The sequence below is a fragment of the Sorex fumeus genome, unplaced genomic scaffold (genome assembly GCF_029834395.1).
Source record: "Sorex fumeus unplaced genomic scaffold, SorFum_2.1 ptg000095l, whole genome shotgun sequence".
Lineage (NCBI taxonomy): Eukaryota > Metazoa > Chordata > Mammalia > Eulipotyphla > Soricidae > Sorex > Sorex fumeus.
Window position 1 is genome coordinate 13,850,801 of NW_026606152.1, and position 20,028 is coordinate 13,870,828.

The window sequence follows — 20,028 nt, forward strand, 5'->3', positions numbered from 1 at the left end:
ATAAAGAGAACGGTAAATTTATACTAATAATTTTAAAATTATAATGTTTTAAAATTAGAATGACATTAAATAACAAAAACATCACAGTAAATTGAGAGATTGGAAAAGGGGTCATGTTAAAGAATCTGTAACACTTTCCCTGCTTTTTAAACAGGGGTTCCATGTTTTAATTTGGAATTAGGCCCTACAAATTATGGAAACTAGTTCTATTTAGGGTAAATATTAAGTCTGCCCATTTTACACCTGACCAAACTGAGGCTGTAAGAGTTTATGTGGATGCCAAAGATTCCATTTGGAAGCACACCTGCTATACAGCCCAAGTTCAACTCCCAGATCAGCTCTTTTGCTACCATTCTTGCACTGGTGAAAATAAATTGAAACAAAACAAAACAGGTTGCTTTAAACTAAGGATTCCTATACCAGTTCTTCAATTTGGCAACTCCAAAGAATGGTCAATTTGAAAGATTTACTTGAATTGACCCACAGAAGTTAGGAGATGTCATTGTAGTATTTTGTTTAATGCAAGTAAGCATAGTTTCTGAGACTTGAATTTACCCATTACTGGGGAGTTTATACATTGTAAATACGGCATAAAGTATACAAAAATCATAAAATATAATCTACACTGTAAGACTAAATATCTATTTATAAAGCTGGATGATTTCTGGTTCAAAGTTTTTAATAAAGAAAGAAAATATTATGATGTATATTTCAATGTATTCAAAGGAGGGTTTCAGTCTTGTCTCCTGAGTATTTTAAGGTTAGTGTCCATTAACAACTAGACTGGACAGAAAGAGGCAAAATACGTGCCCCTACTTCGATAAAAATAACTGTCTTATTGCTCAGAGACAAAAAAATAAATACTACATATTTTTTATTCCAAAGTCGTATTTATTTATTTATTTATTGTTTTGGCCAAACTTTTTATTTAGTATTCTGTAGTTGCTTAACACACACTAAAAATGGTCTTATTGGGGAGTGGGGGAGAAGGGAAAGTTCTTGTAGATGTCCAAGGAAATGTCATAAAGGCAAAATATGGCCAGCATCCATTTTCTCTGGGGTGTGAGATTTACTGGGCATATAGTACTTTCCTTACATAAAGCACTTGACCTCAGATTTTTCAGACTGAGAAGGGGGATTTCAGCTTACAGACACTGAACTCTTCAAAGAGCATACCCCAATCTCCCTTATAAATACAGCTAGCTTGTTTTATTAGGAAGTATTCATTCATCTTTCCATTATTATATGGCTAGATGTGAGGAAGATCTTAGAATTGCTTGCCTTATTTACTGGGGGAGATCAGATAGTAAGTGGTCGCTTAGGGACACTTGGGAAATTACAACACTAACAAGTACATGAGTCAACTCTTAACACATTAAACATTTGCTTGTTTAAAGCAATGTCATAAAAAAAATCAAATAAGAATAGACTTTTTTTAACTTTTTCTCCTCACAAGAACATAAAATTATGGAGGGGGAAACGTAATAGGTAACTATTTTTAAAAAATAGGTAACACACTTTTTCCTTCTAGTAGTCCTCTGGTAGTTATGATAATAGGTTCCATTTTTTGTTTGTTTTTTTGAATGGGGGATTTTGGTCCAAAGTTTTGTTTTGCAGTATGGACTATTCTCAAAAAATTGGAAATTGAGCTCCCATTTGACCCAGCAATAACACTCCTGGGAATAAATCCCAGAGAGGCAAAAAGTATAGTCGAAGTGATATCTGCAATTGTTTGTTCATTGCAGCACTCTTTACAATAGTCAGAATCTGGGAAAAACCTGAGTGCCCAAGAACAGATGACTGGTTAAAGAAACTTTGGTACATCTACACAATGGAGTACTATGTAGCTATTAGAAAAGATGAAGTCATGAAATTTACATACAAGTGGTACTACATGGAATGTATCATGTTAAGCGAAATGAGTCAGAAAGAGAGGGACAGACATAGAAAGATTGCATTCATCTGGGGAACATAAAGTAGCAAAATAGGAGACTAGCACCCAAGAGTGGCTGAGGTTAGTACCAGGAGGTTTGCTCCACGGCTTGGAGACCAGCCACACATGGTAGGGGAAAAGGGAGCTCAGCTAGAGAAGGGAGCACCAAATAAAGGATGTTGGGAGGATACTCCCAGGATGGGAGTAGCATGCTGAAAGTAGACTATAGACCAAACATGATTGCCACTCAATGCCTCTTTTGCAAACCACAACACCCAAAAGGAGATAGAGAGCAAAAGGGAATGCCCTGCCACAGAGGCAGGGTGGGATGAGGGGGATGGGGGTGGGAGGGATACTGGGACCCATGGTGGTGGAAAATGGGCACTGGTGGAGGGATGGGTATTTGATCAATGTATAATTGAAACCCAAGCACAAAAATTTGCAAGTCTACAACTATACCTCATGGTGTTTCACTAATAAAAATTAAAAAATAAAAAATAATAATAAAATAAATTATACAAAACAACAAAGTTTTGTTGTGTGTGTGTGTGTGTGTTTAATATCTGCTTCTGCCTCCTCCTCTATCAGATCGGCTTCCTCCACGGCCACCACCTCGGAGTGCTCCATGGCTTGAACTGCTGTGCTTGAACTGCTGTAGGAATCCCGTGGCGGAGGGTACCCCCCTTTCCATAGAAGGGGGAAGCCCTCGGTCTTATCTGCCAACCTGATCACGACCACTTGAATAGAGATCACTTTGGCTGCTTGAATAGCTGTCTCGACTTCCACCAAATCCAGCCCGTGAGCTGCTGTAATCGTCATAGCGACTGCTTCCACCATAGGATGGAGCACTATGTGAGTTATCTTAATTCTCACAGGAATCTCTGTAGGAGCCACTGGGATGATCTGAATAGTCCTGATCCCGACCATAGCCATCTCCATCGTTATACCCTCTCGATGGATAGTCATCCCGTGAACTGGAATGCCCATCATCACGGTAGGTATAATCTTTTGGGGGCGGGGCAAAATCTCTGGTATCCCGCGAATTTGGGAATCTCTGCTCGAGTAGCTGTCTTTAGTAGAACATCCATCATCTCTTGGGGACTAATAATCATCTCTTTGAGAAGGCAGGGGGTCCCTTCGAGGTGGGCCCCCATAACTATCTCTTCCACGGGAAACAGGAGCTCTTCCTCCCACGCCACTACTGCTTCGAACTGGTCCTGAGGGGGCAGACCTTTTAGGTCCCCCACTTCGTGGTGGTGGTCCTCTCTTTCCTGGAAGTGGCCCTCTGGGAGAACTCATATTAAAATTCCTGGAATAGCCGTCATCCATGTGCCCTCCGCGTGAGCGTGGACCCCTTGCTCCTCCACTGCTTCCTCTTCCCCCTCTAAGGCCTCTTGGAGGGCCTCTGCTTCTCGGCGGTGGAGGTGGTCCCCGACTCTTACTTTCAAACGATGGTTTGGTAGCTTGTTCTACCTTGGTGGCTTTCCCATCTAAGGACTTTCCATTCTTAACCCTGGTGGCGTCCTTAGCATCTCAAATGTGACAAAGGCAAATTCTCTCGATTTGTTTTTGGTTTCACGGTCTTTCATCAACAGATTTGCCAAATACGAATTCAAGCGCTTTCTCATTCATTTTGGTATTGAGCCCACCAATAAAAAGTTTTCCCGGGCGATCTGCTTCAACCGTTTTTCCCCCTGATCAAGAATCGGAGGGAGTGATGAGGCTTTTGAAGTTCTCAGAAAAGTGGCCAATGGGTCCCGGCTCTGAGACCCAGGAAGGGGAAGTTGCCACCAGCACTGCTGCGCAACCCAAAGTAGCGATTATTAGAAGTGGGCTCTGAACTGCCTTCAAAAGTATGTATTTAGAATCCAAGACATGGTATAAAGACATAAAAAACTTAATCAATCTGATCTGAATTAGAAAGACTCAACCGGATTAAAAGTATGTCACTAATTGTATCTGTGCCTAGTTCTTCGTGCTTGTAGTCCCATCTCGATGAATGTGCTCCTAGCACACACACTCTAGTTTACCTGTCTGTTCTTATCCCTGTCCCCCTGCAGATTCAAACTCATTATCAGCTTCTTCTAAGTGGCAGGTAAAAACTAAAGGTTACTTAAAGTCAGGGATTTGAAGAAGGGTCAGACCATTAAAATGATGACAGCCCTATTACTTGCTAGCAGCTTTATTTTCATTATCTCACTGAATCTTCATAGCAATTCTAAGGTGGGATTATCCTATTTTAGGATTAAAATACAAAATTAAGGAAAGGCAAATAATCACTAGATTACATCAAATGTAGGCTTCAAAGCTAATGTGATCTTATTGGTCTAATAGGATGAAACTAAGATACTAAGTATGCGCTTTCTGCTGTCCTCTGCTTGGTCTTCTCTTTCATTTCCTCCTTATTTTTCAATGTTGTAGCAAACTGGTGATGAGACTATTCTCATCCAGGTGGTCATGTAAGGAGGATGGTGACATTCTGAAACTAATTTAGCCAAGGACACAACAGGCCAGTGGCTCTGTAGTATTCCAAAATAGGCATCGTCCTCGGGGCTGACACAAGACAGGATGGAATTACTCGTACTCTGTGCTGCCTTTATTGAGGGCACAACCTTTACAGTGTACACAGAAACTTGAACATATTATGATGATGTTGAATGATGTTCATTAATACCTTGTTATTTAGACAGTGATATTATTACACTCAGTGTGACTGCATCTGGACTCACATATCTTCTTGATCACTTGATCACTTGACATCCCATTACTCATTAATTTGCTCTAGCAGGCACCAGTAATGTCTCCATTTGTCCCTGTTGCATGCTAGTGTAGCCCAATGGCATCTGCTCGCTCTAGGAAAACAAAGAGCCTCAAACAGTTAGTTCAGGGTCTTTTCTTTTTCTTTTTGTGTCACACCTGGTGATGCACAGTAACTCCTGGCTCTGCACTCAGGAATTACTCCTGGCAGTGCTAAGGGGACCATATGGGATGCTGGAACAGAACCCGGATCAGCTGCATGCAAGGCAAATGCTCTACCTGCTCTGCTATCTCTCCAGCCTCCTTTTTATTTTATTTATTTTTTATTTATTTTTCGTTAGTTCAGTGTCTCGAGGAAGAAGTCTGACCATCTCGTAGGTGAGCAGCCACATGATCTTTTGACAACCGTGGAATCCAGTCGGTAACAGCTCTAGTCCAGTGGTCATCTCCAAATCACATTACATATCCAGCCCATCTGATTTTCGATGCTTTGGCAAATGAGAGAGCGTCCCTGATTCTCTATTGTCCACGGAGATCGGAACTCTGGATTCCTTCTCACACTTGAGTGAAGCATGATACTCCAAGCATAGTTTTTTTGATTCCTCTTTGGCAGACCCGAATAGCATTCTCATCCTCTTTTTGTAGGGCCCAGGCATATGTTAATTCAGGAAGAATGATGGAGTCGAAGAGATGTGCCCGGAGCCAGAGGTTCTTCATCCTCTTAACAACTTCTTCAACTCTCTTGAAGACATTCCACGCTGCTCTCTTCCTCCTGTGCAGCTCAGTTGCCAGGTCACTCGTCAGGTTGAGTTCTTGAGTGAGGTACACATAACTGCTGTATTTGGAGATGTTCATTCCATTGAGAGTGAATGGAATGTCTGGAACGAGCTCATTTCTCATGAACATTGTCTTCGTGAGATTCAGCTGCAGTCCGACCTTTCCGCACTCACGGTTGAAATCGACCAGCATTTGTGCCACTTGGCTAATGTTTGGTGTGATTAGAATGATGTCATCAGTGAAGCGGAGGTGGTATATTTGCCAACTTTCTATCTTCACTCCCATTCCTTTCCATTCCAGTCACCACATGACATTCTCGAGGGTGACACTGAAGAGTTATGGTGAAATGGTATCACCATTTCGAACCCCTCTCTTTACGTCGATGATCACATCCTTATAGAATGGTGAGATCCTGGTGGTGAATCAGTAATACAGCTCGAGGAGGATCCTGATGTATTGAGTTTGAATGCCCTGTTTGGCTAGGGCTTCGATGACCACTTCAGTCTCAACAGAATCAAAGGCCATCTTTAAATTGATGAGCGTTAGATAGGGCGGCATCTTGAACTCTAGAGAAACATCGATGAGCTTGGTTACTGTGTGGATATGGTTGATCGTGCTGAATCCTTTTCGGAACTGGCTTGCTCACATGGTTGTCCTGCATCAAGTGTTCTGCCAATGCTATTCAGGTTGACTTGAGTGAACAGCTTGTAGATGACGGACAAGAGGCAGATTGGGCGATAGTTGCCAATGTCGTGGATATCTCCCTTCTTGTATAGTAGAATAGTTCTGCTGGTTTTCCACTGGGATGGAACCTTGCATTCAGACAGATAGCATGTGAAGAGTTGAGCCAGTGTGTTGATGAATACTGACGGAAGATTCTTCAGGTGTTCGGGTCTGACCTTGTCTGGGCTGGGTGCTGTTTGCTTCTTTACCAATGAAATGGTGTGTATGATTTTGGAAGGGAGAACATTGGAAACAACATACCTATCCTGCGGAATTTGGTATGTGGGCAGGTGGGTGTGCTTATCAAGGAGATCCGAGTAGAAGTCACAAATAATCTTCTCCATTGCCCTTCCGGAAGATGTGATAGATCCATCAGGATGTCAGAGGGCAGTCATCTTGGTATTGTAGTTGGCGAAGGACAGGCTGCATTGCGAATGCTTTTCCCGGTTTATGCCACATTGGTCAGCACTGCTGGTCTTCTCTCTTTGAGGTCTTCCTTTATTGCTTCTCTGCACTGATTTTCAAGCTCAGACATTAGCTTTTGTTTGCCTGTGGCTCACGCCAAGCCACATTGGCAAATGAGCTCGAGAGTTTCTAAAGACAGGCGATTTTTTGTGGCTTTCTCTCAGCATTCTTCACACAATCACGGAGGTGCTGAACCAGTCTATTGTATTCTTCCTCTATGTCGTCAATGATGGCATCTTCCTATGTTGCTGCAATAGTGCCAAAGAGCTCCCAGTTGGTGGTCATACTGGCAGTTCTCTTCTTAAACTTTGCAGCCCTTTCTCCCTGCTCTGTGAAGTAGAACTTTGCACAAAGGAGATGGTGGTCTGATCCCGTTTGGAATTTTGGGACAACAGCAACATCAGTCAGGCAAAGCCTTACCAAATATGAGGTGGTCAATTTCATTGTGGAACTGCCCGCCAGGAGACTCCCATGTCCAATGTTTAGATTCAGCCTTCTGGAACTGTGAGTTACCATGGATGGTCTTGGTCGACATGAACTCAGACAGTCTTTCACCCTGTTCATTCCATTCTAGGCCATGGGTCCCGATGTGTAGTTCTTCAGCCAATTTTTTACGTCCTATCTTGGCATTAAAATCACTAACAATGATCTTGTAGAAGGTCTGGTCTTCTTTATAGAACTTCTCCAGCTCCATGTAGAATTTCTCAATTTCTTCTCCATCATAGTTGGTGGTTGGTGCATAGACAGCAAAGATAGAAACTGCTGGCAGTGAGCCACATCTACTCAAACATAAGCATTTGATTCGGGATGGTATGCATTTGAATGAATCAATGCTCATGGCCAAGTTCATGTTGACAGAGACACCGATACCACCGACACCTCTTTTGTCGTATGTTCAGAGGAACAGTTCTTCTCCAGTGTCAAAAGTGGTGTGATGTGGTTGAGGCCTTCCCATCTTGGTCAGACCAATGATGTCATACTTGGTCTGTGCTTGCACCATCAGGTCCTGAATGAGTGCTTTCGATGTCAGTGTACATGCGTTGAAAGTACAGTCATTTTAGTCCTTCGTTTTGGCAGCCTAGTTTCGCCCTGAGATATTACCAGCCTCTTGTTGCTCATCCTTCTTTTTTTTTCACCTTTTCCTTTTATTTTTTTATTTATTTATTTTTTGGTAGGAGTACTGCTATTTATTCAGCCACTGATTAGCTAATTGAATTGGGCATGAACTCCACCTTAATTTTTTTTTAATTTTTAAAAATTTTTATATTTATTTATTGAATAATTGTGGGAAAAGTTACTAAGCTTTCAGGTTTAAGTCTCGGTCATACAATGATCAAACACCTTTCCCTTCACCAGTACTCATTTTTCATCACCAAGAACCCCAGTATACCCCCCCTCCCACCTCTCCAAATGCCTGTGAGGCAGATGATTTCTACTTAACTCTTGTTTACATTGATTACATTAATTATTTCAACAAAAGATGCACCATTATTGTTTAGAATTTCGCCCAAACAATTAGAATTGCTTCAAAGACATAGTGAAATATTTTGTTTTCCATAACTGGTTATGAGAATCATATAATGTCATGCAGCCATGATTTTGGATTTCTGCAAAGAACTAGATAATTGCGAGATTGGTTTCTGTGTGTCTGGTGTTATGGTTGTGCTGGAGAGCCACTCGTCGGGGGTAACTCTTGACCTCAGTAGGACGTGAAGGATGTGCCAGTACCACCCCCCCTTCCTATGAGACTGCAGTTGCCCCGTCACCACCAGCTCATACCTGGCTTTCCTATAAGCTCTGAGGCATGGCCACCTTGCTGCCAGGGGGGAAAAAGGCAGAAGGGAGCAACACTCTTTCCCTCCTAGGCAGGCATGGCGCTGTAGTTTGACGCATGGTCCATTCACTTTTCTTCTGCAAGCTGCTGGGCTCTGGACTAAGTCCTTTTGTCTCTGGAGCCGTGGCCATGCCAGAGAGCCGCTTGTGGGGGGCAACTCATGACCTCGGTAGGGCGTGAAGGACGAGCTGGTACCATCCCCCTTCCCATGAGACTGCAGTTGCTCCTTCACCGCCAGCTCGTACCTGGCTTTCCTATAAGCTCTGAGGCAGCGGCCACCTTGCTGCCACGGGGGAAAATGGCAGAAGGGAGCAACACCCTTTCCCTCCTGGGGAGGCAGCTCATCTTTCTTAATGCTGTTGTATTGGGGGCTCTTTCAGGGTCAGGGGAATGAGGCCCATTGTTTTTACTGTTTTGGCATATCGAATACGCCACAGGTAACTTGCCAGGCTCTGCCGTGTGGGAAAAGTTATTCTCAGTAGCTAGCCGGGCTCTCTGAGAGGGATAAAGGCTTCTAGGGCTGCCTCTAATCGCCCTTATAGGTGTTCCCATGGGTCACACCATATTTGAACATCATCAAATATGGTGTTTTAATCTTGGAAGATGGGTGTTAAGTGTCTTACGATGTGTTTGTGGCCGCATGGTCTGGAAAGTGGCCTAGAGCATGGCGGCAGCAAGGTAGTAGAGGTAGTGGAGGTAGTGGAGGTCGGCCAATGAGGTATTTATCTGACACCCGCAGGGTCGGGATTCTGGGCGTGATCCCTGGGTCGCCAGAGATTGGTGGTAGCAGGCAGAGGATCTTTGTTTCCGGGTCCCATTGAGCCTGGAGTCCAAGGTCACAAAGTTCCGCTTTCCTGGTTCTGAGGGGTTACACTCTTCTAGGGAGAATAAATGTTTTTCTTAAAAGGAAATATAAGGATATTCAACAAATTAGTTCACTTCTTTCTGTAGTCCTTTCTCTGAGCTCTGAGTCCCAGGAGATTATTCAAAAAGAAGGAGAGTTGGGTACTGTTAAATAGACTCATTAAACTCAATAATCCTTAATAGACAGACATGAAGAAGAAAGCTCCATGTGTCTTGAATATTAGAGTTCCTGCGAGAGAGCTAAATACAACCATTAGGGAGTAAATCAAATCAATAACGGTTTACCTGAATGCTGTCCAAGCCAGTGAGTAAAGATAGGAACTAGATCTGTGTTCAAAGTAAAGGCCTGATTCTGACCCTGATGATAATTGCTTCCCCATCCAACCAAGAACTATGGAACATTTAAGTTGTCTGAATAGCTCTGTATTTCCATTAAGTAGGAAACCAGTCATTTCCTTTGTTATGGGAGAGGCCTTCATTACCAATGAAGTCCCTAGAATCTACAACAGGGATTCAAGTACGTCTTTTCATTGTTAAGGGAAAAATTTTAAAGAGAGGTTTGTCATTTGGTGTGTCTCAAAATTCTAATATTTCCAGATTTGTATAATATGTAGTCTCATTTCAAAGGCAGATAATCAAGATTCATGTTAAATTATATTAGTCTTATTTTTTAGGAAATATTAAGTCAAGCTATTTTATTGCATTGCCAAAATTTTATTTAGTATCAATTTGGTACATCATATCCACCATAGACTTTAGAAAGTTTCCTATAGAATTATCCCTAGGAAACTGGCCCATGTGATACTGAGTATTGGGAGCTGACAAATCACAATGGCTTCCCTGTGGCATGACATGAATTTGAATTGTATAAATCCTTAAATCAGAAAGGACCGCAGTGGACCATCACAATCTTGCTAGTCTTCAATAACTGGATAATAGAGCTCTAATTTAGTTTGAAGTGTGTATGGGGACAATCCATGGCGGGAATCTGAGACTCAGAGAATGCAACGTCAACCCCACTACTAATAGAAAGTCACATAGAGGCAGCAAATCCTCTGAAGTAGCAAGTTTCTTTCAGGAGCTACTGTGCTAAGATTAAAGAAAAAAGTTTGTAAGAAAGGGAAGCAAATGTCAAACAGATAGCAGATTTATTTTCAGGCTTATGTAAAGCACAAAAATGAAAGGACCTCCACTGTGCTGTGTTGTCATGGTTACCTGATCTCTTATCAGAAAGGGGAATCAGGCAGAGAAGGGAAACGAAGAAAAGGCAGTAACCAGAGAGGCCTTGTACCTCCACAAGAGCTTTTCATCCAGTCGAGGTTGTTTATGAGGGTATAAAATCCAGGATGACATTTTGCTGTGCTGGATAATTTTGAAAGGACCTTATTTTTCTATGCAGAAAAGGGATTTTATTCTGCAATGCTTTCTAAAACTGAAAACACAATAGTTAAAGCACTATTGTTCACAAACATTCTCAATAAACGGGGGTGGGGAATGCACCTTTAAAATTTCCTCTTCATGCATATACAAAAATATTCTTGTCCAAACTACAAGCTTAACAGGATAGGTTGAGTTGTTTTCTTAAGAAGACACTGTTTTTCTCCTCCAGAATATTTTAGAGAATTTTATTTGGAAGTAGTTGCAAGTTTAAAAAGAAAACTGGCAAACTTTCCAGAGAGTAAAAAGAAAATCTTGGTTTCTGCTTCATAGATGGCTTAGAATTCTAATTGCTTAAAAAGCATAGAATGGGGAACAATTTACCACTCTGTCCCTCCCCACTGACTAGCTTCACTTACTTTGACAAGTGCTTGTCCCTATAAACCATTGTCCTAGAAAAATGCAAAGACTGCAGTCCGATTTTCAAATCTCAATCCAATTCTTGCTACAGCCACCCACAATTTATAAAGTACTCTTACTTCCAAAGACAGGTCATTGAAATCTGCATAAGGCCACTACCATGGAAACACCCCACTGAGAAGAGTTGGAAATTTGATTCATATTTATTTTATCCACTTGGAAAATGGGGTGGGTAATAGCAGTAACATGCAGCATTTCTTTAACCACTCTATTCTTGTTCCGTTTTGGTTTATGGGAAACATCTGAGGGTACTAAGGGTCTGCTCCTGGCTCTGTGCTCAGGGAATCGGGTGGTGGCGGTGCTCAAACCTAGGCCTCCTACACGCACAGCAAACAGTCAGCCTGCTAAAGGATCTCTCTGGCCTGGCAGCTCATCTTTGACTCATTCCCACTTTCATTCCTCCTAGCAGAAAGACATTAAATCTAACTGGGTCAACTGGCAAAGGGTGCAAGTAAATCTTTAATTTGCAGTGACTTTGACTCCTCTGGGGAAAAAATGACACAAATCACATTCCCTGAGATCCTGCTGTGGGATCTAGTCCATAGGAGCTCTGTAATCTTCCCATAGCAGACATATTACACAATAGATGCACCATAATATCACATCATGTTATATATTAAATGCACTGTAGCACTGTCGTCCTGTTGTTCATCGATTTGCTCGAGCAGGCACCAGTAACATCTCCACTGTGAGACTTGTTGTTACTGTTTTTGGCATATTGAATATGCCACAGCTAGCTTGCCAGGCTCTGCCGTGTGGGTGGAATACTCTCGGTAGCTTGCTGGGCTCTCTGAGAGGGACAGAGGAATCAAACCCAGGTTGGCCGCGTGCAAGGCAAACACCCAACCCACTGTGCTATCACTCCAGCCATAAGCACAAGGTCATACAGTACAAATTCCTGTGCACACTCACACACTCCTACAGTCATGTACATACTAACATGAACACACAATCATATTCAGTCACACCCATGCTCACTCATTCATACATGCACACAATGCATACTCATTCACACACATATACACTCACATATGCCCATTTATTTACACGTTCATTCACTCACATGCTCATTCATACATGCATACTTACACATGCTCACTCATTCACACATACACTCACACAGGCTCACACACTCACATCACTCATGCACACACACTCACGCATGCTCATTCATTCACATGCACATTTGCAGTGCTCACTTGTATTCACACACATACACACTCACACATGCTCACTCATTTTCATACACACTCATATATGCTCATTCACACATGTCCATTCACACATGCTCACTCATTCACACACACATGCTCATTTACACACTACAACATAATATTTGTACTTGCATGTATTACTAGGTGCGTCACAGAATATATTATGCAATATCATGTTCCTCTGAAATAATGTCCTTATTTTACAGTGAGGACACTCAGTTTCTGGGAAGATGGGTAACTTGCTTCAAGGCACGAGAAGCTTATTCTAAATTTACTTAGTGCCACACAGCCCAGAGGGCAAAGCACTAAATGGTTCACAGCCACATTAGTTCCACTTCTAGGAAATGTTTTGGAAATTTGTAGAATTATTTTCCACTTTAATCATTTACATATTGAAATATACCTATTTCTGGGTTATTTTTGCAATATTTGTAATTTTATTATGTATATAATTTGGTTGTGTTTTATTTTAGAATAGAAAAGAAACATCTTAAAATATGTGTTGCATGAAAGCAGGCTTGGAGCCCAAGTCACATGAGAAACACTGTGTTCATTCATCTACTCTAAATCTTTAAAATTTGAGGTACAAAACAATTCTCAAGTTTAAACTGAGACACTTAAGTGGGTGGACAACTATAGTTTCTATAAGCAGAACATATTTCTACATAGTCTCTGAGAAAAGAAAAATTTAAATTAATTTTTAAAAATAAGTTATGCTTGCTTTTTCATTGGAAAATTGTGTTTATTTACCACCTGTTTTGCTTCAGTTTGCTTTGTTTAATGCATTGACTTGCCTCTAAGGATTATTTAGGGTCCTGTACCAAGTCTAGGGCACTGTCGTGCATGAGTGAGAAGGACCACTAGAAGAGAAATAACGACGATAGTAAACTATTAGGGCTATACAGGAGTCTGGAAGTGGAGATAAGACTTCATTTAACCACTGGAAAATTAGGAAAGAGGTAGCTTCTCATTTTCTTGTTTCTGAATTTCATGTGGCTTAAGAGGAGAATCTCCAGGTTATTTCATTAGAAAAGTTTCTAAAATCCTAGTACATTCTCTGAGATAAACATTCACTTGGGAATTTCACCAGGCAAATCTGAACTTTAGTCTATTTAAAAATAGTAAATATATTCAGTGTTTTTATCTATTTGGCTTTATGTGTTATGCAGAGATATTGCCCTATCCTCCAATTCTTTTGGAAAGAAGAGTAAACAGAATAGTAGGATGAAGTTATCCTCTTCTTTCCTCTTGTTATTTTGTGCCCTAATTAAACATGTTTACAATATAAGAAAAAACCACAGGATTTCTCTAGAACAAATTGAGTTCTCAAAGTTTATTTATTTTGATAAGAAACCATGTTTTAATGGAGGGTGGAAACCTTATGGTAGGAAGCTGAGGTTTCAATTTTTACTCAGGATATATTTTCTCTGGAAGCAATATTGTTTTTTCTTTGTAGAGTATGGAAAGATTAAATTTCATATTTCAATTCCTATGACAGCTCCAAGATCCAAACCCAACACTGAACATGTATGTTTGACCCTCCATCTTCCTTACATCAGTAATCCAGCTTATACGTAAGTATGAAGTGAGCAAAAGCAACAACACACACACACAGACTCATTGCCAGGAAAACAACAGTGGTACATAGGCTATATGCTGTAGAAGAAATCCTATTATTTTGAGCACATCTAAATTAGAAGGGATATTTAACACATAGGTCACAATAGTAATAAAAGCAATTTTTGTCTTTAATATGTTTGGACTTAATACAGAAGTAGATTTTAAGCTATTGTTCTGAGTTTTAACTTTACCAAATAAATACTTAGAACTGAAATGTAAAGTTCCTATCATCATTTTTACATAGAAGTTGAGTTTTTAATAATATTTTGAGGTATTCTTGCATTATAAGATTACATTCATATATGCATGCTTTTATAAATAAACAACTATATTAATTTCACCACTAAAATTCCAGTCCCATTCTTCTTCATCATACAGCTGATTGTTTTTACTCAGTTTATCCTTTTTCCCCCCCTTCCCTCCTTCTGGTAATGACTAATTTTTTGTTATAATCTAAAAATTATTTTTGTTTTATTTAGGCCATTTGGATAAGCCTCAGACATAACAGAACTGGCAGAGGAACCCAGGTGTGTGGGACCCGGGGCTGAGATCTCCAAGCCTGCACGGTTTGGGACTGGACCTGTCAGTAACTAGACAGTTACACCCTCCAACTGCCGTGTAACCCCAACAAAGGCCAGGATCCAGAGATTATCACAACAAGCTCCCGGGAGCGCGCGGCCTGCGGCCTCGCGACTATTTATTTACTTTTCTCTAAATTTTCAGGGTACCTTAAATATCCTTAAATATCCAACCCGCACGGCAGAGCCTGGCAAGCTATCCGTGTTCTATGCCAAATAGACCAAATTGATATGCCAAATCCAGTAATAAATGGATCTCATTTCCCTAACCCTGAATATGCAGAGTCGAGAAGGATATGGAAGGAGAGGCTGATAAAACACCAAGGCAGACATAGGCTACCAAAACGCAGAAAAACAAAAATGATTGTCTGTACTTTTAATGCTCGTACCCTGGCATCTGCTGCATCCAATGAAGACCTTATGGTACAAGCACGAAAGATCAAGTACGACATCATTGGTCTGACCGAAACGAGAAGACATCAATTCCATCATGCTGTTTTCGACACTGGAGAAGAACTGTTCCTTGGAACATGTGATAAAAGAGGCGTCGGTGGTGTCGGTATCCTTGTCAATACAAACTTAGTCACGAGCATTGATTCATTTGAATGCCTAACAACCCGAATCGGACGATTACACTTGAATAAATGTGGCTCACTACCGGCAGTTTCTATGTTTGTTGTCTATGCACCAACATCCAGTTATGGTGAAAGAGAAACTGAGAAATTCTACATGGAACTGGAGAAATTCTATAAAGAAGATCACACCTTCTACAAGATCATTGTCGGTGATTTTAATGCCAAGATAGGACCAAGAAGATCAGTCGATGAACTCCACATCGGAACCCATGGCCTGGAATGGAAAGAACAGGGTAACAGACTGTCTGAGTTCATCATGTCAACCAAAACCTTCCATGGTAACTCACAATTCCAAAAGGTTGAATCTAAACGTTGGACATGGGAGTCTCCCGATGGACGGTTCCACAATGAAATAGACCACATCATATTCAATCGGCGGTTTTGCCTAACCAATGTTGCTGTTGTCCCAAAATTCCAAACGGGATCAGACCACCATCTTCTTCGTGCAAAATTCTACCTCACAGAACGAGGAGAAAAGAATGCAAGGTTTAAGAAGAGGACTCCCAGAACAACCACCAACTGGAAACTCTTTGGCTCTGTTGCGGCAACATGGGAAGATGCCGTCATTGACAACATTGATGAGGAATAAGATCGAATGATTCAGCACCTCCATGATTGTGCAAGGAATGCCAAGAGAGAGATAACCACAAAAAACCGTCTTTCTTCGAACACTCTTGAACTTATTCGCCAACGTGGCTTGGCATGTGCCTCAGGCAACCACAAGCAAACGTCTGAACTGGCAAAACAGTGCAGAGAAGCCATCAAGGATGACCTCAAAAACAGGAGAGCAGCAGTACTGGTAGATGCAGCAGAAGCTGGGAAAAACATTAGTAATGCCCGCCTGTCCTTCACCAACTACAAAACCAAGATGACTGCCCTCCGACATCATGATGGATCTATCACATCTTCCAGAAGGGCAATGGAGAAGATTATTCATGACTTCTACTCAGATCTCTTTAATAGCCACATCCACTTGCCCACATACCACATACCACATGATGGATATGTCGTTCCCAATGTTCTCCCTTCCGAAATCCAACATGCCATCTCGTCGGTAAAGAAACAAAGAGCACCTGGCCCAGACAAGATCAGACCTGAACACCTGAAGAACTTACCATCAGTACTCATCAATACATTGGCTCGACTCTTCACACGCTACCTGTCTGAATGCAAGGTTCCATCCCAATGGAAAACCAGCAGGACTGTACTACTATACAAGAAAGGAGACATCCACGACATTGGCAACTATCGCCCAATCTGCCTATTGTCTGTCATCTACAAACTATTCACTCGAGTCATCCTGAATAGGATTAGCAGAACACTAGATGAAGGACAACCATGTGAACAAGCTGGATTCCGAAAAGGATTCAGTACCATCGACCATATCCACACAGTAACCAAGCTCATTGAGGTATCTCGGGAGTTCAAGATGCCACTCTGTCTAACGTTCATTGATTTAAAGAAGGCCTTTGATTCTGTTGAGACGGAAGCGGTCATAGAAGCCCTAGCCAATCAGGGCGTACAAACTCAATACATCAGGATCCTTCGTGAGCTCTATTGCGGATTCACTACCAAGATCTCACCATTCTACAAAGAAGTAATCATCCATATCAAGAGAGGGGTTCGGCAGGGTGATACCATTTCACCAAAACTCTTCAGTGCTACCCTCGAGAACATCATGCGACGGCTGGAATGGGAAAACATGGGAGTGAAGATAGATGGTCGGCAACTACACCACCTCCGCTTTGCTGATGACATTGTTCTAATAACACCAAACATCAGCCAAGCGGCACAAATGCTGAACGACTTTGACCGTGAATGTGGAAAGGTCGGACTACAGCTGAATCTTGCGAAGACAATGTTTATGAGAAACAGCCTTGTTCCTGACGCTCCATTCGCTCTCAACGGAACCACCATCTCCGAATGCAACAGTTATATATACCTAGGTCGAGAAATCAACATGATGAATGACCTGGCACCTGAGTTGCGCAGGAGGAAGAGAGCGGCTTGGAATGCCTTCAAGAGCATTGAAGAAATAACTAAAAGGACAAAGAACCTCCAGCTACGAGCACATCTCTTTGATTCCACTATTCTTCCTGCATTAACATATGCCTCAGAGACCTGGATCCTACGAAAACAGGATAAGAACACTATTCGGGTCTCTCAAAGAGGAATCGAAAGAACTATGCTTGGAATATCACGATTCACTCAAATGAGAGATAGAATCCGGAGTTCTGATCTTCGTCAACGCTCAAGAATCAGGGACGCTGTCTCATTTGCCAAGACATCAAAAAAAAGATGGGCTGGACACGTAATGAGGTTTACAGACAACCGCTGGACTAGAGCCATTACTGATTGGATTCCACGAGACATCAAAAGATCACGTGGACGCCCACCTATAAGATGGTCAGACTTCTTCGTCAAGACCCTAAATGATCGGTTTGAGGCTCTACATGTTCCTAAAACGAACAGATACCATTGGGCTACGCTAGCACGCAACTGGGATGAATGGAGACGTTACTGGCACCCGCTCGAATAAATCGATGAATAACGGGGATTAAGTGATTAAGTGATTAAGTGATTAGGCCATTTGCTTGTTTCCTCCTCTAAGTATCATTTATGTATGTGAAATTGTTTTATGTTTGTCTTTCTCGATTGAGTTGCTTGTTTCATTTTATTGTGTTCTGAGTTCAGTGAGTTCTTCATACGTTTTGTAGGATGTATAGTAGGCGCACATCTTCTCCATTCAGTAGGATACTTTCTCATTTTGATGACAGTTTATTTTTTGTGCAGAAGTATTTTAATTTCATATAGATGTATTTTTCTTTATATTTGTTTTGTTTCCCTTGCCATGGGGTTTTCAAAGACAACCTTAAGGTTCATGTCATGAGTATATCACCTGTGTTTTCTTTTTTATTTTATGGTTTACATCTCATACTCATCTTTAATACATTTGGAACGTAATTTTTTTTATGATATTTACATAGTGGTTCTAGTTTCATTCTTTTCCTTGTAGCTGTTCAGTTTTCCCACCACTATTTTTAATTGTTTTTGGGGGTAGGGGTTGGGCCGTAATCAGTGATGCTGGAGAAATTCCCAACTCTCTGTTTGAGGGTCATTTCCAGAGGTACTTAAGGGACCATGCAGTGCTGGTGATTGAAATCAGCCTCATGAAAGACAAGCATTCTAACCTCTTTGCTACCTTGCTAGCCTTTTAAAGAGACTTTTCTTCCACATACTTATGATTTTTTTAAATGTCTCATGTCTTTTTTTTATATAAAAGAGACAGTGTGGAGTAGTTATATTCCAGCCCTAATCTTATACACTCTTAAGAAACTTGATTAGGATAGTAACATTTTACTGTCAATAGGAAGTTTTATGTCTAACAGAAAGAATTTGTATTAAGCAAACAGCAATAACACTGTATTCTTAGGGCATGACTAGACTGTGTAGCATAAACTATCTGAATAACCCTTAGGAAGGCATCACTTCTAAGAATAATCTCGGAAACTAAGAGCACTAGAGGTGAAAATCTATTTGTCATCAAGAGCTACTAGAGTGCTCCAAATCATGTCCGTGTTAAGGTTCCCCAATATTGATCTCTATGTGGCTTTGAAAAAGAAACTGAAAATTTCAGAACTTCAATAGTACATTATTTCAATCTCTTAGCTTCAACCTGGACTGGGTATCTGTTAGTATATTTTGTTTCGTTTTACCACCATTACTTCTCAAATTCACATTATTTTTATATTTACTACTATGTCTAAATAAAATAAACACGAAGTGGTCACAATTATCTATTTTCCATTGAAGATCAAGTTATTTATTCCAGAACCCTATTGAATGTTTGGTATTCTAGGGTGGGAGAGATAGTATAAGGGAACAAGGACTTACTATGCAAGTGGTTAAACCTTGGTTCCCGGCACCACATATGTTCACCTAGTACTTTTGGGAATGCTCCCTGAGCACTGCTGGGGTGTTCTTCCCCCACCCCCAAAAAAAGAAGGGTGGAAGAGGATGACACAATAAGATCAATTCTCTATGTCAGTTTCACACCAGGCAAGCTTATATGTACACATTCATTATTATTACTCCCACAACTAATAATGATGATGACATGATGATGATGATGATGATGATGATATAATCTGTTTAATGCTGTAAAAATTATTGTACCAAGAGAAAAACAGGCTTTCCTTAGGTGTAATATTATTCCAAGGTCAGAAAGTTTTCTATGTTTTCTGAATAAATTTCCACCAATCTTCTTGATAGAATACACAATTCTTTTAGGACAGGGACAAATTTTGTGCCATTATAACTAGAGATGAAAGCCTTAAAAACATGGGTTAGTCAACTCCCTACTGCGACTATTTAGAAGAAAGTTCTTTAGGAGGTAAATAAGGTTAAAAGGGATCATAAGAGTAGGCCCTAATGCAACAGAACTGCTGCTTGCTCAGAATAAAATCCATGTGGGATCAAATAAAAGAAAGATCATATTTTTGGTTTGCAAATGACTACAAGCTTGGAAGAAAATTTTACTAGAATTCGATCCTTAACAGAAACTTGGACTTGGACTTGAACTTTATAGTTTACAGAACTATGAGAAAATCAATTCTGCTAGTTACGTCATACAATACATGGTACTTTGTTGTTGTTGAGCCACACCCACCTAGCTCAAGAATTACTCTTGGCTCTGCATTCAGGGTTCACTCCTGGAGGACTCAGGGGACCATACTGGCTGTGGGGGATTGAACCCAGGCTGACATCATGC

At 41.0% G+C, this 20,028-nt stretch overlaps 1 pseudogene; it reads right to left on the reverse strand.

Moving 5' to 3' along the window:
• Positions 1 to 2,489: 2,489 nt before the first annotated feature.
• Positions 2,490 to 20,028, reverse strand: part of LOC130040722 (RNA-binding motif protein, X chromosome-like) — a 166,231-nt pseudogene continuing 148,692 nt past the window's right edge.